General features: G+C 43.2%; 1 non-coding gene across 1 annotated transcript; it reads right to left on the reverse strand.

The window, feature by feature from the left end:
* Nucleotides 1–3,101: 3,101 nt before the first annotated feature.
* Nucleotides 3,102–3,208, reverse strand: LOC144829866 (U6 spliceosomal RNA). Its single transcript, XR_013610857.1, has one exon. It is a non-coding gene; the product is annotated as a U6 spliceosomal RNA (small nuclear RNA).
* Between the last annotated feature and the right edge of the window lie 5,446 nt (nucleotides 3,209–8,654).

An 8,654-nucleotide genomic window follows, 5' to 3' on the forward strand; every position in this document is an offset into this window, starting at 1 on the left:
ACGCCGAGAAGGCCTTCGATAAGGTCGACTGGTCTTACTTGGAAACCACTCTACATAAATTTAAGTTAGGGTCAGATTTCATTCGTATGATAATGGCCTTATACTCTAACCCCTCAGCGAGAGTACGAGCTGGTGGATGCCTCTCGTCTTCATTCAACCTGGAACAAGGCACAAGACAGGGCTTCCCCCTTTCTCCCTCCCTCTACTTGCCATTGAGCCCTTCCTCTACTCTCTCCGGAATAATGACCAGATTAAAGGAATTTGCTTTGAAGGTTTCACAGTAAAAATTTCGGCCTATGCGGACGACGTTTTGATAGTATCCGAAAATGCAGATTTGGCAATCCCTGCCCTGATGTCCTCTATTGCAGACTTTGCGGAAGTCTTAGGCTACAAGCTTAATAAAGATAAGACGGAGGTGAAACTGCTTAATATCATAGGCGACAAAAGCATTATGGGGGGATCGGGCTTGTTCTGGCAACCTAAAAGCTTTAAATATCTAGGAATAGAGTTTGAAAAAGATTTAATTAGCACTCTTAAAATTAATGAACATTCCCTTCATAAAAAGATATCCTCCCTTTTGGACGGTTGGTCCCCGAAATTTTTGTCCTGGTGGGGCAGAGTGGAAACTCTGAAAATGATGATCACACCCCTTGTCAATTATCTAGTAAGTATGCTACATGTGCTGCTCTCTGATGAATTCCTCGCCAAGATATACAAACATTTTAATGCTTTTCTGTGGCAGTGCAAGAAACCAAGAATCTCCTTGCGGAAACTCCAACTCCCAAAGGATAACGGGGGCATAGGTTTACCAAACTTTAGGTGCTATCAGACGGCATACCTATGTAAGCAAGTTGCAAACTGGTTCCAAGCTCATCAGGACTACACTCCTGTATGGGTCCACATCAAGAAGACTATCATCAACAACTTACCGCTATCCGCCATAATGTCGATGGATGTCACAGTCTTTCCTCATTCCAAGTACATATTTATTAACACTAAAAGGGCTCTTATTAATCTAGAAAGACACTGTAAAGTTAAAACCAAAATAATCAAATCCAATTTAACCTCATTATGGTTTAATCCGGCCTTCAAAGATGAAGGCAAATATCTTTTTGGGGAAAATTGGTCTAAGATTATTGAAAGATCTCTATGAGGGGTCCTCGCCCCTGTCTTTCGCCACCTTACAATCCTGGTTTGATCTCCAACCTCTTGACTTCTATAGGTTCTTACGTCTTAAAGCCCTTGTCTCTGCCAGAGCCGTCTCACCGCACTAACCTACACTTTGCAGTAAATTACTTCAACTCATGTCACTGGGCCATACGGTTTCAAAAGTTTACAAACTCCTCTCCCCTAACCCTCAGAAAGCACATAGGAAGTGCGAAATAGCTTGGGAAAATGAAAATAACCCCTCCAACATGATATTCGACTGGGGTAAGATACACCTTACCCCTTTTTTCTAACAAAATATCTCCGATACTCTCTCAGATCAAATTCATGCTGATAAATAGATCGTATTGGACCCCAGACAAAGTTTTTAAGCTCAAACTTCTTGATAGTCCCCTATGCTGGAGTTGCAAATCCCACGTCGGTGACCTGGCCCATATGCTCTTTCAATGTCCGTTGCTCCAAACTTTCTGCGACAAGATTTATAACTATATACAGCGACTCTTCCACTACCGTCCTGCTAGGGACTTCGCATATGTCTTATTGGGGGCAACAGACCCGAGATTAACAAATGAACACGATCGACACCTACTGGATCTTATGCTTACACTTGCGTGTAAAGTCATCTTGAGTAAATGGAGAAGTGCCTCTGATGTTTCCTTCAAAATTTGGCAGGAATGGCTGGCTTCACTGAGGGGCGCAGATAATGACGTCCTCCACTCCTCACCGTGGCGAAAATCACACACCAAACTCTGGAGTTCACTTGATTCACTGGAGCTTTGCTACGACCCGCCTTAAGCTTGACTAGTTGTCATTTTTCCTTGATACATACCTCGTTTCTGTCACCCATATAGACCCAGATGTCGGTGCTGTGACCCCTCTGTCTTGACCTAGGTTTCACAACATATGTTGCTGCTGTTCTAGTTTCTTCTCTTTTCTTTTCCTCTTCCTTTAGCCCGGCCTTTCTCTCTTTCTTTTCCCCTCGTTTTACTCGTTCCTTCTCCTTTCTCTCCCTATCTCATACGGCAACCGTCCTCCATGATCAAACTTCATATGTATGGATAATATGTTCATTGCTTACCGTTTGATTGAGAGCTCTCTGTTTATTGACTTGCCATATTTCTCCCACGATTTGTATCTTAAGTTGCATTATCTTCATGAATGTACCTCAGTGTATTACTCTGCCTTATTCTGTCTCCTTTTTGTTTTTGTTTTTTTCCTTTTTGTAAAATCTGCCTTCTTAATAAAAAAAGATTTGAACTAAAAAAAGCTAAAACTATACCTATTTACATGGGGCCGACCGGCTAATAAAGTACTAAAGGACCCCGAAAAACGGAAGGACTTACCAACTTTCGGGACCAATTTGCATCTTTCTTTAGCCTGGATTCGTTTTGACTTCTTTGTGGCCTATTTGAGAAGTGTTTGTGTGTGGAAACAAAGTGTAGCTCAGCTGTGCATGAGTATAACGTAGCTTATTTCGTATTATTCATTGTATATTCATAAATGCCAAATATACCTTGCCTTTTGTCCTCGCACCTTCAGCCAGTCCTGGATTCCTGTGATTTGTATTATAAGAAGGGCTTAAAATCCCAGGGTAGAAAGTGACGCTGGCTTCGAAGGTAAAGCCGAGAGAAGGAATCTGTGGGCCCCAGGGGCGCACACACACTGTACATGGCAAAGATGGGAATTATGAAAATACATTTTACGATGGTGACATTGTAGGCCAACTTTTTTTTGAATGAAAAAAAAAAACACTATAAAGGCATAAAATAACTAGTCATTTTAGTCACGTTATATCTCGTCTATGCAAGTTTCACAATAACACACAAATATTTTTAAAGGAAAGTTGTAGCTCCTCTATTTGTGTCAAAATACGGACGAAATGGAAATTATATTGCACGTCAGTCATAGTGATAATTGCTGATAAATATCGTAAACAAAATATGGAACGCTTCACGAATTTGCGTGTCATTCTTGCGCAGGGGCCATGCTAATCTTCTCTGTATCGTTCCAATTTTAGTATATGTGCTGCCGAAGCGAGCACAAATCTCAAGGTATGCGCACCAGTATATAAAGTCTCATTTTCAAATTATTTTATACTAAGAGCGCTTTTTTTTATGGAAAAAATAAGTATTACGCTTAGGGTACTCTTTCTATCAAAATGAATTCAGATTGTTCACATTTGGACGTGGAAACAACCCCTGCTTTACATCAATTGCTCCGAAGGTGCATTATGGGTATGCAAATGTTGAGAAATACGTCACCGCCCACGCTGGTTGTACTGTAGTGATGATGGCAAAACACGTGGGACCACAAGAACTAGGGAAATAATTATTGAGACGGAGGCGGTGACATTCAGTGTTATTAGGAATAGAAACGTCGAATTCCCTTCAGAGTCATGTTAATTCGGCTGCAAATATTCGGGAAATACAATGGGCGTGAAACTCTGCCCGGGGATCTCAAGGACAACTGCTGCTTCCGGCAGGAAACAACTCGGGGGCTCCTCACGCCCCTCCTCTGATAGGAACCAGCAACATAATCTGCTTTAAAAACCCAAGCAGGTCAAGGTCTGCTGGGGAAACATCCTAAAGTGACGAAGGGACACGCAGGGTACAGGGCCACGCGCAAGGCACGAAAAAAGAATGTCCAGGACTGTAAAGTGATGCAGCTACAACCTAGAGCTGCAAACTCTCAGGAAAATATACCAAAAATAATGTATGTGAAAGTGTCAATATTCTTTTGTTATATGACAGTCACGCCTCTGCACTAACAGTGTACACTCATTCTAAAATGATTTAAAGAGCTCTCTCTAATACTATTTAGATTATTTTTTGTGTGTTTGCAGTTGAAAATTAGGGTGCCACCTGGCCAGTTTTTTTTACCAGTATACCTGGTATATTAATGTCCCGGCCGGTAGAACATTTGTAAAATAACCTAACGCTGGCATTTTTCTCCACATCGGTACAAATATACAGCAGCAAATATGAGAAAGCACATAAAAAATATGGTCTACTGCTGCGTTAATGAAAAGTAACATTACAAAGGATTTGATATAAAATCCTATTTAAGTATTACATGCGGCCTTTGCATACTCTTTAAAACACAAACAAATGGCCGGTCATTTCCTCCTGGCAAAGTGGCAATCTCACTCTAGGTTTGTTTCAGAAGGGAAAAAATACTTTTGCTTTTAACAATATTTTATCCGGTGTGCATGTAAAAATACAGTCCAATCAATCAATCAATGACTTGTGAAGCGCACTACTCACCCGTGAGGGTCTCAAGGCACTGTGGCGGGGGAGTTTGCGCAGCTTTGCCTCATCCGAAGGCCAGGTCTTGTGGCTATTCCTGAATTGTTGCAGATTGGGGGTTTGTCGGATGCTGAGTGGGAGTTCGTTCCAGGTCTTGTGGGAGTTCAGCTATAGGTTTCGGTTATACAATATGCGGCGCTCTCACAGTGCTGGCCGGAGTGGTGATGATGGATAGAATTAAAGAAGGTTTGAACGGTGCAGACAGTATAGAGGGAAACCTGAAAGCCTCTCATAAAGATGCCTGGACACTTGTACAAACTACACACAGGTACTGTGCACACGTATGGTAGAGCTGTATCATGTGATACGATGGTTATAGACAAAGAGAAGCATCAAATAACATTAATGAGTTCAGAATGGTCAGTTGATAAGTTCAGTGTAGGTCTTTATTTCTTTGTCTTGTTTTGACATACGCCAGCCTTGGCTGCGATGTAGGAGAAGGATCGCCCCCAGCTCTGGCTATGTGGATGTGTGAGATTTCACCAGAGCAAGATCGGCGGATCGGAGGCTTCTCTTGGGTGCGTAGAAAATTGTTGCGTTGAGGTACTGGGATGTTGTGGAGGGATTTGTAGGCGTGAGTGAGGAGTTTGAAGGTCACTCTCTTTGCGACTGGGAGGCAGTGGAGTTCTCGTAGGTGCTGGGTGATCTGGTGTTGTCGTGGGATGCCGAGGACAAGTCTAGCTGCAGCGTTCGGGATTGTCTGGAGTTTGAGGAGTAGAGATTTGTTTATTCCGGCGCAGAGGGCATTCACGTAGTCCAGTCTGCTGGTAATGAGTGCGTGGGTTAGAATCTTTCTGGATTAGGGGGGATCCATTTGAAGATCTGGCGGATGGTGTTGAAGCATGTGGAAGATACAGCATTGATCTGTCGGTTCATGGTGAGAGAAGTCAAGTATGATGCAGAGGTTGCGAACGTGGTCTGTGGGTGTGGTAGGTTTGCCAAGGGTGGTGGACCACCAGGTGTTGTCCCATGTGGAGGGGGTGGATCCGAGGACGAGGACTTCCGTTTTCTCTGAGTTGAGCTTTAGGCAGCTGTTGCTCATCCAGGAGGCAATGTTTTCATACCTCCTTGGAAGCTGTGTCTGGTGATGTCAGGTTCAGGTCAGGTTGGTGAGGGAGAGGATGAGCTTGGTGTCGTTGACGTAGGATATTATGCTGAGTCTGTGTTTTCTGACGATGGTGGCGAGAGGAGCCATGTAGATGTTGAAGAGTGTGGGACTGAGTGAGGATCCTTGGGGTACTCCACAGCTGATCTCTGCGGGTTCAGAGAGAAAGGGCAGAAGTCTGATTATTTGTCCACGCCGTTAAAAAAACAGCCAGGTGGCAACCTTAGTCACATGGCTATTAAATGGTTAAGGTGTGTGTCTTTTATTAGTGGAGCATGTCGTTAGCTGCCCGAGTAGAGGGCTTAGGGCCAGATGTATCAAAGGGTTTTACTCATTCTCTGTCTATGAGAAAATGTGTTTGTATGAATGAATGGCCCTAACTTGCTGACCTACAAATGGTACTCAAAACTCATACCTCTCAACGTATTCATTTGCACACAGACGCAATTGCTTGTGTGTGACATTTCTATAGTTTTAGTTGGCCTATGAGTGACATTCTGCTGTCAAAAGTGTGACATTCGAGTGACAATGACCAGAATTTGAGTACCTCCCTGTGAGTTTTCTGTTACAGTAGTCAGACATATCACACATGAACACACCTAAAACAAGCCAAACCTATTGTTGTTGAAAATCCGTATCAGATCAATTAATAAAAACCATAATGACTTGGTGTGAGGGATGGGCGGAAAATAAATCTGGCAGGCTGTATTTTTTTTTAATCTTGGCGTTTTTATTTTGAGAACTCAATGTATCAAGAGGAATTTGAGTAAAACACAAACAAAAATATGTCTTGGTTCTGATAATTGTTCTTGGTTTGTCAGGACTTCTTCATTCCTTAGATCCCAGGTCCGGTCTCCGGTGATGCGTCGTACCTTTGTACCAGGAAAGAACACAAGGAAGTCGAGGTAAGTAAAATGGTCTGTCTATTAAGTTCAATATTAACGGAGACCATTACCACACCCAGGTGTTCATTAAAAAAAACGCTTTTCTTGAGTTATTACCCCTTAAGTATTTATAGCATTTAACCCTCTAATAAAGGGGTGGGGAAAAATGGGAAGATATTGTGCAAAAAGAAGAGTAAGAGAAAATAAACACATGCGTATAACTAAATCTCTGTCGCTTTATTCTCTTGTTTTTCCAAATAATTACATGGACTTTTCTTTCGGTCTTCTTGAATCTTTTCTATGACTTCCCTTAAGCTACTGCCTTAATCCTTTCTTCTCATACTCTTTGTATATACGTTTGTCTTTTGCTTTTATTCCTTTTATTCCTTTAAGTCTGCCTGTTTCTTTTGAGTTCAATTATTAACATTGGTGTTGAGTCAGGGACTCTCTTTCTGATCCTTACACACCACTAGTCATGAGTCTCTCTAAGCTGCTCTCCCTTCGTTTCCCTTCTCCACCCCCGTACAACCCCAAGGCAGCTGTCACCCCCCACCCCCTCCTTTTCACGTACTGGGTAAAGCCGCAACTCTCCCCTGAGTTTCGGCAGGAAGGGTGACCACCACTCTTTGCTCCACTCTTCTGGAGCCTCGTCGTCCTCTTGCGCTGTTCTCCAGTTTTCGGCTTCTAAACCTGGACATCCGTCTTCTTCCTCTACCTCGGCGTCCTCATTCTCCTCCCCTTTAAACCTTTGAGTCTAGACTCCTCCTTTCCATTCTGGAGTCTTCCGGATTCTGCCTTCCTCCACCTTCTGCCCCAGGTCTGAGCGTCCATCTCTTCAGATCCGTGCTCGTTGCTGATTGGTCTTCTATGTTCCTGGCTCTGCCTTCCTTCTTTGTCCACGCCTCTCTGTTGTATGCCTTGACTTTTTTTTTCTTTTCTTCATAGACACCGGGTCCACGGGATAGGTCGTCGGTCTGGAGATGGAAAGGTAAGTCTGAATGGGTTACTGGTGCTGGGATGGGGCCGGGGGATTCTTAAGAGGGGGCGGGGTGGCTCATCCTTACACTTTTCATGAATAATTATGCAGTGTCTTGTGAGTTAGAGATGACGGGACCCTTTTGGTTCCTGATGAACTCCGTAGAACAGTGACATAAGTGTGCGGATGTGGGTGATAGAATTCATGATGTAGAATGTTCAGTTAACGGGTGCATGGTAAGGAATAAAGACATGTAATACCAAGCTCAATGAGTGGCATGTTATGTTACGTTATGTTAAGGGCAATTTCTAGAGTGCACGTTTACCAGACGGTCTCTTGGCGCTAGGTAGCTGATACAGCCTTGTTCCATATCACTGGTAAGTCTGTTTGAATAGCCATGTCTTCAAGAGTTGACAAAATATTGTGTAATTAGAAGTAGACCTAAGCTCCAACAGCAGAGTATTCCATGTCCGAGGGGCCTACGTTTTTTGCTGGCAGGCACCACCAAATAATATAGGTGGCTGGATCTCAAACCTCTGGTGGGCAATGTTTGATGATCTGTGCTCTTACGAAGGCAGGGCAATTCAGGTATAAGGCCTTAAAGACCATACGCACACCTTAAACATTGTTCTCTGTGTGACTAGCAGCCAGTGAATGTCCTTCATCATTTGGGTGATGTGGCCATATTTGAGCAGATAATATCTCAACTGAGCAGACTTATTCTGGATTAACTGGAGTCTTCGGAGCAGGACTTTAGGAAGACCCAGGTAAAGAGAATTGGCATTGTCAATTCTAGACATGACAAGGGCTATTATTACTTGGGTCAGAGCCTCCCTAATGAGGATTTTTTTTATTTTGTATGCGCCGTAATTGGCAGAAGCTTGCCGAGGTCACTGCTCCTACCTGCTGCTTAAATGATAATTCCTCGCCGATGATGACCCTGAGGCTTTTTACCGCCTTTTTAGGGGATGGAGGGGGACCCATCTATCTGTGCCAAAATGAGGGGGTCCAAAAGTCCACCTTACTTTTTGAGATAATCTCAGTTTTTTTTTTTTTTTTTTAAACCTTTATTGGTGCAATCAAATCAGTACAGGCGCAGGCCTACAACCACAGGGGCCGGCCGCAAACTCAGGAGATAGGAACAGGAGCAGTGCAAATGTCTACGGTTCAGGAATAAATCACGTTTTAGTCAGAATACGTGGTTGTAGCACAACAAA

The sequence above is a fragment of the Lissotriton helveticus genome, chromosome 4_1 (genome assembly GCF_964261635.1).
Source record: "Lissotriton helveticus chromosome 4_1, aLisHel1.1, whole genome shotgun sequence".
Lineage (NCBI taxonomy): Eukaryota > Metazoa > Chordata > Amphibia > Caudata > Salamandridae > Lissotriton > Lissotriton helveticus.